The following is a 9,828-nucleotide window of genomic DNA, read 5'->3' as shown; positions in this document are numbered from 1 at the left end:
ACAATGGGCTCCTTTTCTTTGGCTTTGTCTTCATTTTTCTTTGAGCTTTCTTCTTTTGATGATTCCCCTTCTTTGGGACCTTGCACCACAACTTCATTCTCACTAGCTCTCACAACTTCATCCTCAACTTGCTCCTTCGGTGCTTCATACCTTGTACCACTTCTCAAGTGAATGGCACTAACCGTTTCATGTCTAGGGGGATTACTTTGTGGTGGTAATTGCCCCTTTTGTCTTTGTGAGCTCGAAGATGCTAGTTGGGTCAATTGTGTTTCCAACATCTTGGTGTGAGCTAGAATGTTGTTGATGGTGGTGTCTTTTGCTTGGCTATCTTTTTGCATTTGGGTGAAAAATTCTTGTTGATTCTTTTGCATTTGGAGGACCGCTTTTTGGACATCAAAACTTTGGTCATTGTGGTGATTATATGGATTTTGATTTTGGTAACCTTGGTTTTGATTGTAAAAGGGTCTTTGATTTTGATTTCTCATGGGTGGTGGAGTGTATGTTGTTTGAGGGTTTTGAACATTTTGGCTTTTGTATGAGAGATTTGGATGGAACTTGGTGTTTTCATTGTAAAAATTTGAATAAGGGGTACCACTTTTGTAAGCTTGGAAAGCATTAACTTGTTCGGTTGTTCCCCTACACTCACTTGAGTCATGACCCAAGGTTCCACAATTCTCACATATCCCGCTTGGGATTGATGAGGATGCCGTCATGGCATTGACATGATGCTTTGATGATTTTGAGTTTTCCTCAAGTCTAGCCATAGCTTGTTCAAATTTCAAGTTGATTGTGTCAATGTGAGCACTAAGTTGAGCACCCAATTGAGTAACGGTGTCCACTTCATACTTTCCTCCTCTAGTAGCCTTGCGAGGCCTACTATATTGCGAATTATGGACCGCCATTTCCTCAATCTTGTTCCATGTTTGATTGTCATCAACTTCGGTGAACATTCCATTTGATCCCATATTGAGAATGTTCCTTGAATCTTCATATAAACCATTCCAAAATTGTTGCACTAAAAACCATTCGCTAAGTCCATGGTGAGGACATGAGCGACAAATACCTTTGAACCGCTCCCAAGCTTCATACAAAGACTCTTCATCCCTTTGCTTAAAACCCGTAATTTGAGCTCTTAGCATATTGGTCTTTTCCGGTGGGTAGAATTTTTTGTAGAAAGCTAGAGCTAGCTTCTTCCAAGAATCTATTCCAAGGGTGGCCTTATCAAGGCCCTTCAACCATTGCTTTGCGGTGCCGATTAACGAAAAAGGAAATAAGACCCATCTTATTTGGTCTTGAGTCACACCCGTTTGAGAGATAGCTTCACAATAATCACAAAATGTTTCCATATGAGAATGAGGGTCCTCACTAGGCATTCCCCCGAATTGGCTCCTCTCAACTAGTTGGATGAAGGCGGACTTGGCAATAAAGTTTCCGGTAAGATGTTGTGGGGTAGGAGTACCATTTGGTAGATCCTCCTCGGTGGGTATAGAGTGTGACGAGAATTTAGGCATTGTAGGTGGATTTTGTGTGGTATTGTTTAATGGGTTTTCTTCTCCTTCTATTGCGAAAGGATTGACAAACTCACTAGTGGGTTGAACAACTTCACCAACACCTCCCAAATTCCTCCTAACAAGTCTCCTATTATTCGTCAAGGTTATTTCGATTTCACGGTCAAAAGGTAACAAATCTCTTTGTAACCTTCTAGACATGCAAAATATCAAACAACTAGAAAACAATTAGAACAAACCTTGAGGAGTTTTACTTCCCCAAGGTGAAGAAAGACACAACTAAAAACAATAAAAGAAATCTTAAATCAATTAAACACCGTCCCCGGCAACGGCGCCATTTTTGATCGGAGCCATTTCGTGTTCACAATTAAGCATATGTGGTCGTTGGTCAATGGTCGATACAAAACACAATTTATACTTCACAAACAACTCTACAATTAGTAAAGAGGCAAGTAAAGGTCGGATCCCAAGGGACGGGTATTGAAATGAAGATTCTATTGTAACTAGCGGTGTCTAGGGGTGTCACAAATTGGGTTGATGTAGAAGGTTACTAAACTAAGATAGCAATGAAAATAAACTAACAAGATAAATAAAATAAGGGTGTAAACAATTGATTAAAAGCACTAGGGTGTCATGGGTTCATAGGGGAATCATGGGATATGATCATACAAACATGTTCTCAAATTATAAGCAAGCAATTATTGTTGTGATGGATTGAGTTGGGTTATATCTTACAATCCTAGGAAAGTTTGGGTCCCGGGGCCGAATCTCTTGGATTGTACAACACCTACAAGTCGACTTAATCTTCCCTACTTAACACATGCATGGTCTAACAAGACTCGAGTTGGGTTATGTCTTACAAGTCAAGTTGAAAGGATAGAAGATGATAGTAAATGCAAGGATTCATAGGCTTAGCATTTCATCAAATATAACATGTGCATGTATTAAGATCAAAACAAGCAAGCAAATAAGATATGAAAGCATATTAATTTAAGCATGAATCATTCCCCATGTTGGTTTCCCCTAATCACCCATTAAACCCTAGCTAAGAGACTACTCACTCATTATCATATTGATCATGCTAGAAAGGTTGCCAATCATACTAACATAATGAAACATGATGAATAAATGAAAGTAATTAGCAATAATTAAAAAGGGATTAAGAGATTATACCTACTAATGATTCCAATAATAAAGCAAGAATAATAAAAGTACTTGAATCCTAGATTGAGAGGTTGTCAATCTCCCAATAATAACCCAAATAATCTTCAATTACCCAAAATAAAGTAAGAACAAGAGAGAGATTAAAGAACTAAAACTTGGATTAAAACTTGATTAATATTTGATTACAATATTGAAGAGAGATTTGATTGATATTAACTACACTAATTATTGATAAGAAGAACATGCCCCTCTAATTAGACTAATGGGGTATTTATAGTGAAAATTAGGGAGGATGCATTAGGGTTAACTAAGGGCTAAACTAGTAATTACACTTTTAAGTTGAGCAAGGAGCCTCCGGGATTATCCGAGAGAAGGGCTTCTCTTATCGATGCTTGAGGAATGAAAACGTCTTTGTCTTTGCGATCCGTGCGGATGGGAGTCGGGACGGCCGGATCTGGGCTGAGGAATCCGAGCGGATTCTTGGGCAAGACGCTCGGATCGGCGAGGGGGAATCCGAGCGGATTCCTTTGCGGGACGCTCGGATTAGCGAGGACGGACGGATTCTCTACAATCCGTTCGGATTGTAGTTCAAAGAACTTTCCTTCTTCTTTTTCTTCCCTTTTCTTCATGAATTCCTTGGGGATTTCCTTGGGGACTCAAGGATCCTTTTCTCAACAATGCTCTTCTACTATGCTATGTACAAAGGCCTTCTAGTCTTGTCTCTCCTTGATGCTTGGTCATTGAATATGATCAATTTAGCCTTGTTTTGCCATGAAAATGCAAGATTCTTACTCCTTTCCTACCAAGGGATCAAAATCTCAAAGAATATGCAAAACAAAGAACTAAAGATAAGAAATGACCCAAATAGGCACTAAAAAGCATAGAAACAATGGTAATTCGGGGGCTAAATATGCGCCAATTATGGTCACATCAACACTCCAGATCGAGGAAACCACTCAAGATAGTATCAAGTGCAAGTATGACTTGCAAGACACCTTACATTTAGTAGGAGATTGTAATAGGACAAGAGAATTGGTGACGCACACTTGTCTCGGACAAGTGGGAGATTGTTGAAATATGTGTCCTCAATAATAGTGCGATCCCATGATTTAATATCACAATTAAATCTCATATTAAGAATACGTAAGGGATGATTCATTATATAGTCAACTGATCAACATTAATCGGTAACGATTGGCTTGCTAGAGTTTTACATTACTGTCATGGGACGGTGGTGGTCAGTTGATCCCTTAAGGTCACACCTAAAGGATGATGCCCTTATCAGTAAAGTTGATTAATTGTATAACGATACAAGTTAATCAATTCCTTAAAATTGAACAATTCAATTGTGAGAGAGAAAATTGATATCTTATTGTAATGGGATTAAATACGATTTCTTTTAGTAATAAAAATGCTTTATTACTGAAATTGTTTATTGTTAGAGAAACAATAGAAATAAGAATGAATGTTTAGTTATAATTTCAAGATGTTGTAAATTATAATTAAATGACCCATTTTATTTATGTGATCAAGTATCACTAGTCAATTTGTTGTATGTAATTGAATTAATTTACAAAATGATATTTATGTGATAAATATGCATTAAATTAATTAATAACATGTAACATACTGCATGTGGCATATTGTGTGAGAAGTGACAAATTGACAAAATAAAATGGTAGTCCATTTTATATGATGGACCGAAATGGAGGGAATATTAGTGGGTTATGGTTGTTTAATTTTATTTGATAAAATAGCATGATGATGCCTACCTACAACTAGCCTTACATCTATTCTTACACATTACATGCAAAAGCCTTATGCATTATTCTCTCTACTCTTTAATCTTTCTCTAAAAATATGAGAAGATTCAATCTAAATTGTTCATAAATATTACTAATATTATTGGTGTAATATATGAGTATTAGTGATCAATTTTAAGGTAGACTACTAAACAAATATCTAGCACATATTATTTAGTAGTGATAAGGGTTAAATCTTGGGTGCAATCAAGAGGAGAATCTCTACTTTGGGATTTTGGGAGGATCATCCAATATATTAAGCTCAAGAACAAATAAGGAAGGTGACCTTATTTGTGCCCAATATTTCGAACCTATATACAATGTAAGGGACATTATTTTTCCTCGTAAATCTCTTATTTTGTTATGCATGCACTAGATCTAAAGAACAAATAATTAAAATGTTAATTAGTTCACTATTAGAGGAGTCTAATAAGAGGTATATAAACCCAACATACCAACCATTTCGTGCTCGGGCCACACCAAGCTTGAGACCCCATTACGCACCACATTACAAGCCGTAACCCATCGCCTAAACACCACAAAATACAAGCTTTAGATTTTTATCTGTCAAACGAGCCTCTTATTACCAGGCTCCACATTCCATAATGTCGAAGACGTTTTCACCCTGACCCAGATACTGAGTCTTCAAAAAACATTTCTCCCTGGAACGGGACATACACATTTCATTCTTAGAGACCACTTTTTAGTGTGCTCACGTAACAAGAAACCTTTTCACAAATTATGCCTCTTCGATTCATAATCAAGAGGTAATTCTCTCCAATCAACCTTCGAGTCATCAAACGGAATTTACCGTCGTGACCCTCAGCTCCAGATTTTTATCTGTCAAACAAACCTATTATTACCAAGCTCCACATTCCATAATGTTGAAGCCATTTTCACCCTGACCCAGATACGGAGTCCTCGAATGCTTTTCTACCGAGAACGGGACATACCTAGTCTACCCTAAGGGTCCACTATTTAGTGTGCTCACATGATAAGGAACATTTTCATAAATTACACCTCTCCGATTCATGATCAAGGAGGAATTATCTCAAATCAATTTCTCGAGTCACCAAACGGAGTTTACCGTCGTGACCCTCACACTTTAAGGTCCTAACAACTCGCTTAGGCACACATTCAGACAAGTCACCAAGCGGCTTTTACCGTCGTGACCTCCACACTATAAGGTCTTAACATCTTGCTTAGGCGCACATTAAGAACTACGATCTGGTTTGATTTCACACCACGTGAATACGAAGGCAGTCCTTCAAGGACACAACCATACCCCTCAAAATCACTTCAAGGTCCTAACAGTTAGCTAAGGCACACAAACACATGCAGAACTACGATCTGGTCTGATTTCGCACACACGCGAATACATAGGCAGTCCTATTACGAGAACACAACCATACAACCACACACATTCAATTTTCAAACCATTCAATTTCCAATCCATTTCACACACAAGCAGAACTACGATCTGGTTTTATTTCGCAAACACGCGAATACGTAGGCAGTCCCCCAACAAGGACACAACCGCATATCCGTTTCAATCTCAACCATCAACATCAATCCTCAAAACGGCCCATCCAGCTGCAAAAATAATTTCTTTACTGGGGGCTTCTTCCTTAAGACGTCGCCATTCCTTCTTTTGCCAAATTCCGGTCTTCTCACTCTGAGGGCTTCTCTTTCGAGATGCCACCCATCCTTTATCCTCAAACATCTTTTGAGTGTCAACTACAGTCTAAAATAAACCGCCCATTGTCTAGTGCTCAGTTCGGACGATGACAAAGTCTTGGTTCCGCTCCCCGAATCATCATGCCTCAGAGAAGGATCTCAAACAAGCAAACGGTGGCAAAGATGTCTGGAGAAGATAATCAATTCGCGTTCCCCAACCGAGCAGACCTTCTACCCTAAGAATCTGATGCGCGTTGTCACCCTCTTTTGGCTAAGGAGTTGCACTTACATTGTCAAAGTCCGTCAAAGTAACCCCCGTGTCGTGTCGCTACTGAGTTTATGTCGCATCCACGACCGCCTATTTGTCAGTCTGTCAGTATGCGTCCGTGTGCGTCAATGTCGTAACGGCCACGCGTCTCCAATCTATTGAATCACGAATCTATGAGAAACAAATTCCAACTCTTAACAGCTTTTAAGCTTCACAACTTCCGAAACTCTTATCTCCCCTTACGCGAGATATTACGTGCTAATTGCTCACATGCTTATGTGCCTATGTGCTTGCGTGCTACATGCTTGTCTATGTGACTGCAGATTTGTGTGGTCACTAACCATGCAAATCATCTAGAGAAGACAAATACACTCCAGCTAAGTATTGGGTTCTTCCCAACAAACGCCGACCCGCCAAGTCCAAGGGCTTTAATCCTGTCAATTACATGGCGTATTGTAACACCCCGGTTTATAAAAGAAGTCCTCGTCAAGACATTCCCTCATAAAACGGACTGTTACCATCTCGGTTTCCCGAGGTAGTGAATAACAAATTAAACTCCAAGGCAATTTATATAATATTTTAACTTAATTATTACAAATTCTCTTTTCAAATTAAATTACAAGAACTGACGTAAATAAAAGTGAAGTCTTCTAGATGATGATCTAGTTACTAAGTCGTCTGATCCAGTGTCTCACGCCCATCCAGCTCCCGTCCTATCTCTTAACCTGTCAAGTCTGCTCCCCATAAAAAGGTTCATCACCGGTGTTCACGAATACACAGGGTCAACCACGAGGTTGAGTAGGGAAAACAATAAAACAATAAAATATGATATGCATGATACTCCGTCACCTCCATCTCCATCTCAACTCATCACACACATCTCATACCCGAACGCCCACCATACCGATCCCGGTAGACTATAAATATCGACCGAAGTCGATCTGCGCACTCAATTAACAACAGGACACCAGGGCAAGTCCTGCAGAACCCGTCTGGGCCTTATCACAACATCACATCGTATCTCAACATCGTCACCACCACATCCTCCTCCAACTCCAATGCATATGAAATGCTCAACAGTAATTAATGCAATGCAATATGTATATAAATCACTAAACTGATAAATCATAAAGTCATGCCAATTACCCGATGTTGTGATATCATACTCAATACGATCAAATCGATCAATCACTTTTCCGAATGTAAATGATAACGTAAATCAACAACCAGAATCCAAATCAACACAATTCAACTATGACGATAACGGACAAGTGTATTTCCCTACCTCAAAGTGCCGCCAGAGTTCCAATTAAGCGATTAAGCGATCCAGAAAGTAAAGCAATGAATTTGATTATCGATCCTTCACGAATCCGTCACCTAGAACAATTATAATATTTATAATTACTAACTACTAAATATAGAAATCCCTCAAAATAGAAACTTTCCCGATATAGTAACTTTCCATTTTAACCAGTCCCGACTCAAAATCCGTCTCTAATTATTTTAATCAACTCGGGAATTAAATTAAATAACCTATATGATAATTAAAAGATTAAACGAATCATTCGATTAAGAAAAACCCGAATCAAATATTGAACAACTCACAACCCGACTTAAACTCGTCTTTAATTATTTAAATAACTCGGGATTAGATTAATTAATTAAGAACACGGCCCATTACGAAATATAACGATTAAATTATGAAAACCCGTTTTTAAATAACTCGGAAGTTAATTAACTACTAAACACGATAATTTAAATAATAAAGAAAACGAATACAACCCGACTAAACACACGCCCTTCACTCTCACCCAAACTCACCACACATCGCCTGAACCACCGCGTCCACCACCAGCCGTGCTACCCACTTCAACCCCACCACCGGCAACCAACCCCACCACCCGGTCGTCGCGCGCCGGCGAGTCGAACCAGGGCTTTCAACCCGGCGATTCACCACCGAGCATCACCAACCGCCCTATTTCCTCTCCCGACCACCACCGCAGACCAACAACCTTACCGCACCAACCACCACGACCTTGCTCTCCGTCATCCCACGAACACCGACATCACAACACCACCGTCTCGACCTCCCCTAGTCCACGGTGGTGCCACCCAAACCCACTTGCCTAAACTCCCCGAAAACCCGTGTAATAACCCGTTTCTACCACCCATGTCGCTTTCTTTGCCTTTTTCCGCCATTATCACCACCAACAACCACCCTAAACACCACCAATACACTCGCCCCTTACCACCCATTACCTATACCCAGACACCAACCACCAGCATCCCCACCCTAAGACACGAACAACACCCAAAACCCACGACATAAACAATGAAAACAGAAAAGAAATGTGACGTGCTTACCTTTCCGCCACCACAACAGCCACCACGGCCACCCTCAGACGTCGACAATAGCCCCTACCCCTTCCCTGCTGCGCCGTCAACAACCCAGGCACTCTCTCTCTCTCTCGTTTTGTGTGAAAGCCGAGATGGGATCTGAAGAAAAGAGGGAGGCGGTTTGAGGGAGTGTAGGAGGGAGGCGGGTTGACTGTTGAGGGATTAGGGGTACTATTAGGTTTAGGGTTAGGGTTAGGGTTAGTGTTTAGTTGGGCTTAGGGTTAAATGGGCTGGACAGTTATTGGGCCAGCTCAACTGATTAGCTCACACATCGAATTCCATATAAACCCGTCTTAATTAACTTAGCTCGATAACTTAACGTAATTATCGACTCAACAATTAACCTGATATAAATTAGTGATATAAAATGTATAATAAATAATATATAATAATATCCGTTTAATTTATTATATAATATCCATTTAATTTATTATATAAAATACGGGGTATTACAGTCTTCCCCCCTTAAAATGAACTTCGTCCCGAAGTTCGCTCCCGTACCCAAACCTCAGAAGGGTATAGCATATTGTACTTACGGACGTCACGCATTTCTAACACGGTTAACACACACTTTTGACACACCAATTAAACATGACAAACACGGAATGTTACATTCTGCCCTCCTAAAAATAAACTTCGTCCCGAAGTTTAACTCATCATTACCTAACCAACTAACTATCACTAATAACTTTCTGAGAACACAAAGGTATAGCAACTATATAATCATCTAAGAACACCGTCATCTTCCGTCTAAATTCCGATTCCAACTCAAGTAATTCAATAACCATGGTCTCACTGGACCGCAAACGTAACTCGGCGCAAAGGCCCCACAACTCAAAACTCAATACCAGTAGTTTAATCACACTCTCTTTTTTTTTCACATCAACCAACTAACATAAGTAGGAACAAAACATGTAGAACTCATTTGTATAGGTACCCCACAACTAAACATCAACTTGGTCAACTATAATCTACAAACAAGTGCAAATTAAACATCAAGATTTTACAATCC

The 9,828-nt window shown here is 39.7% G+C and overlaps 1 non-coding gene across 1 annotated transcript; it reads left to right on the top strand.

Annotated features, from left to right (window-relative positions):
* The first annotated feature begins 1,032 nt into the window (after nucleotides 1-1,032).
* LOC141624185 (small nucleolar RNA R71) lies at nucleotides 1,033-1,139 on the top strand. Its single transcript, XR_012533995.1, has one exon. It is a non-coding gene; the product is annotated as a small nucleolar RNA R71 (small nucleolar RNA).
* The last annotated feature ends 8,689 nt before the right edge of the window (nucleotides 1,140-9,828 follow it).

The sequence above is a fragment of the Silene latifolia genome, chromosome X (genome assembly GCF_048544455.1).
Source record: "Silene latifolia isolate original U9 population chromosome X, ASM4854445v1, whole genome shotgun sequence".
Taxonomy (NCBI): Eukaryota; Viridiplantae; Streptophyta; class Magnoliopsida; order Caryophyllales; family Caryophyllaceae; genus Silene; species Silene latifolia.
Note: the sequence above shows the minus strand (reverse complement) of the source record. Positions and strands in the feature narration are given on the sequence as shown.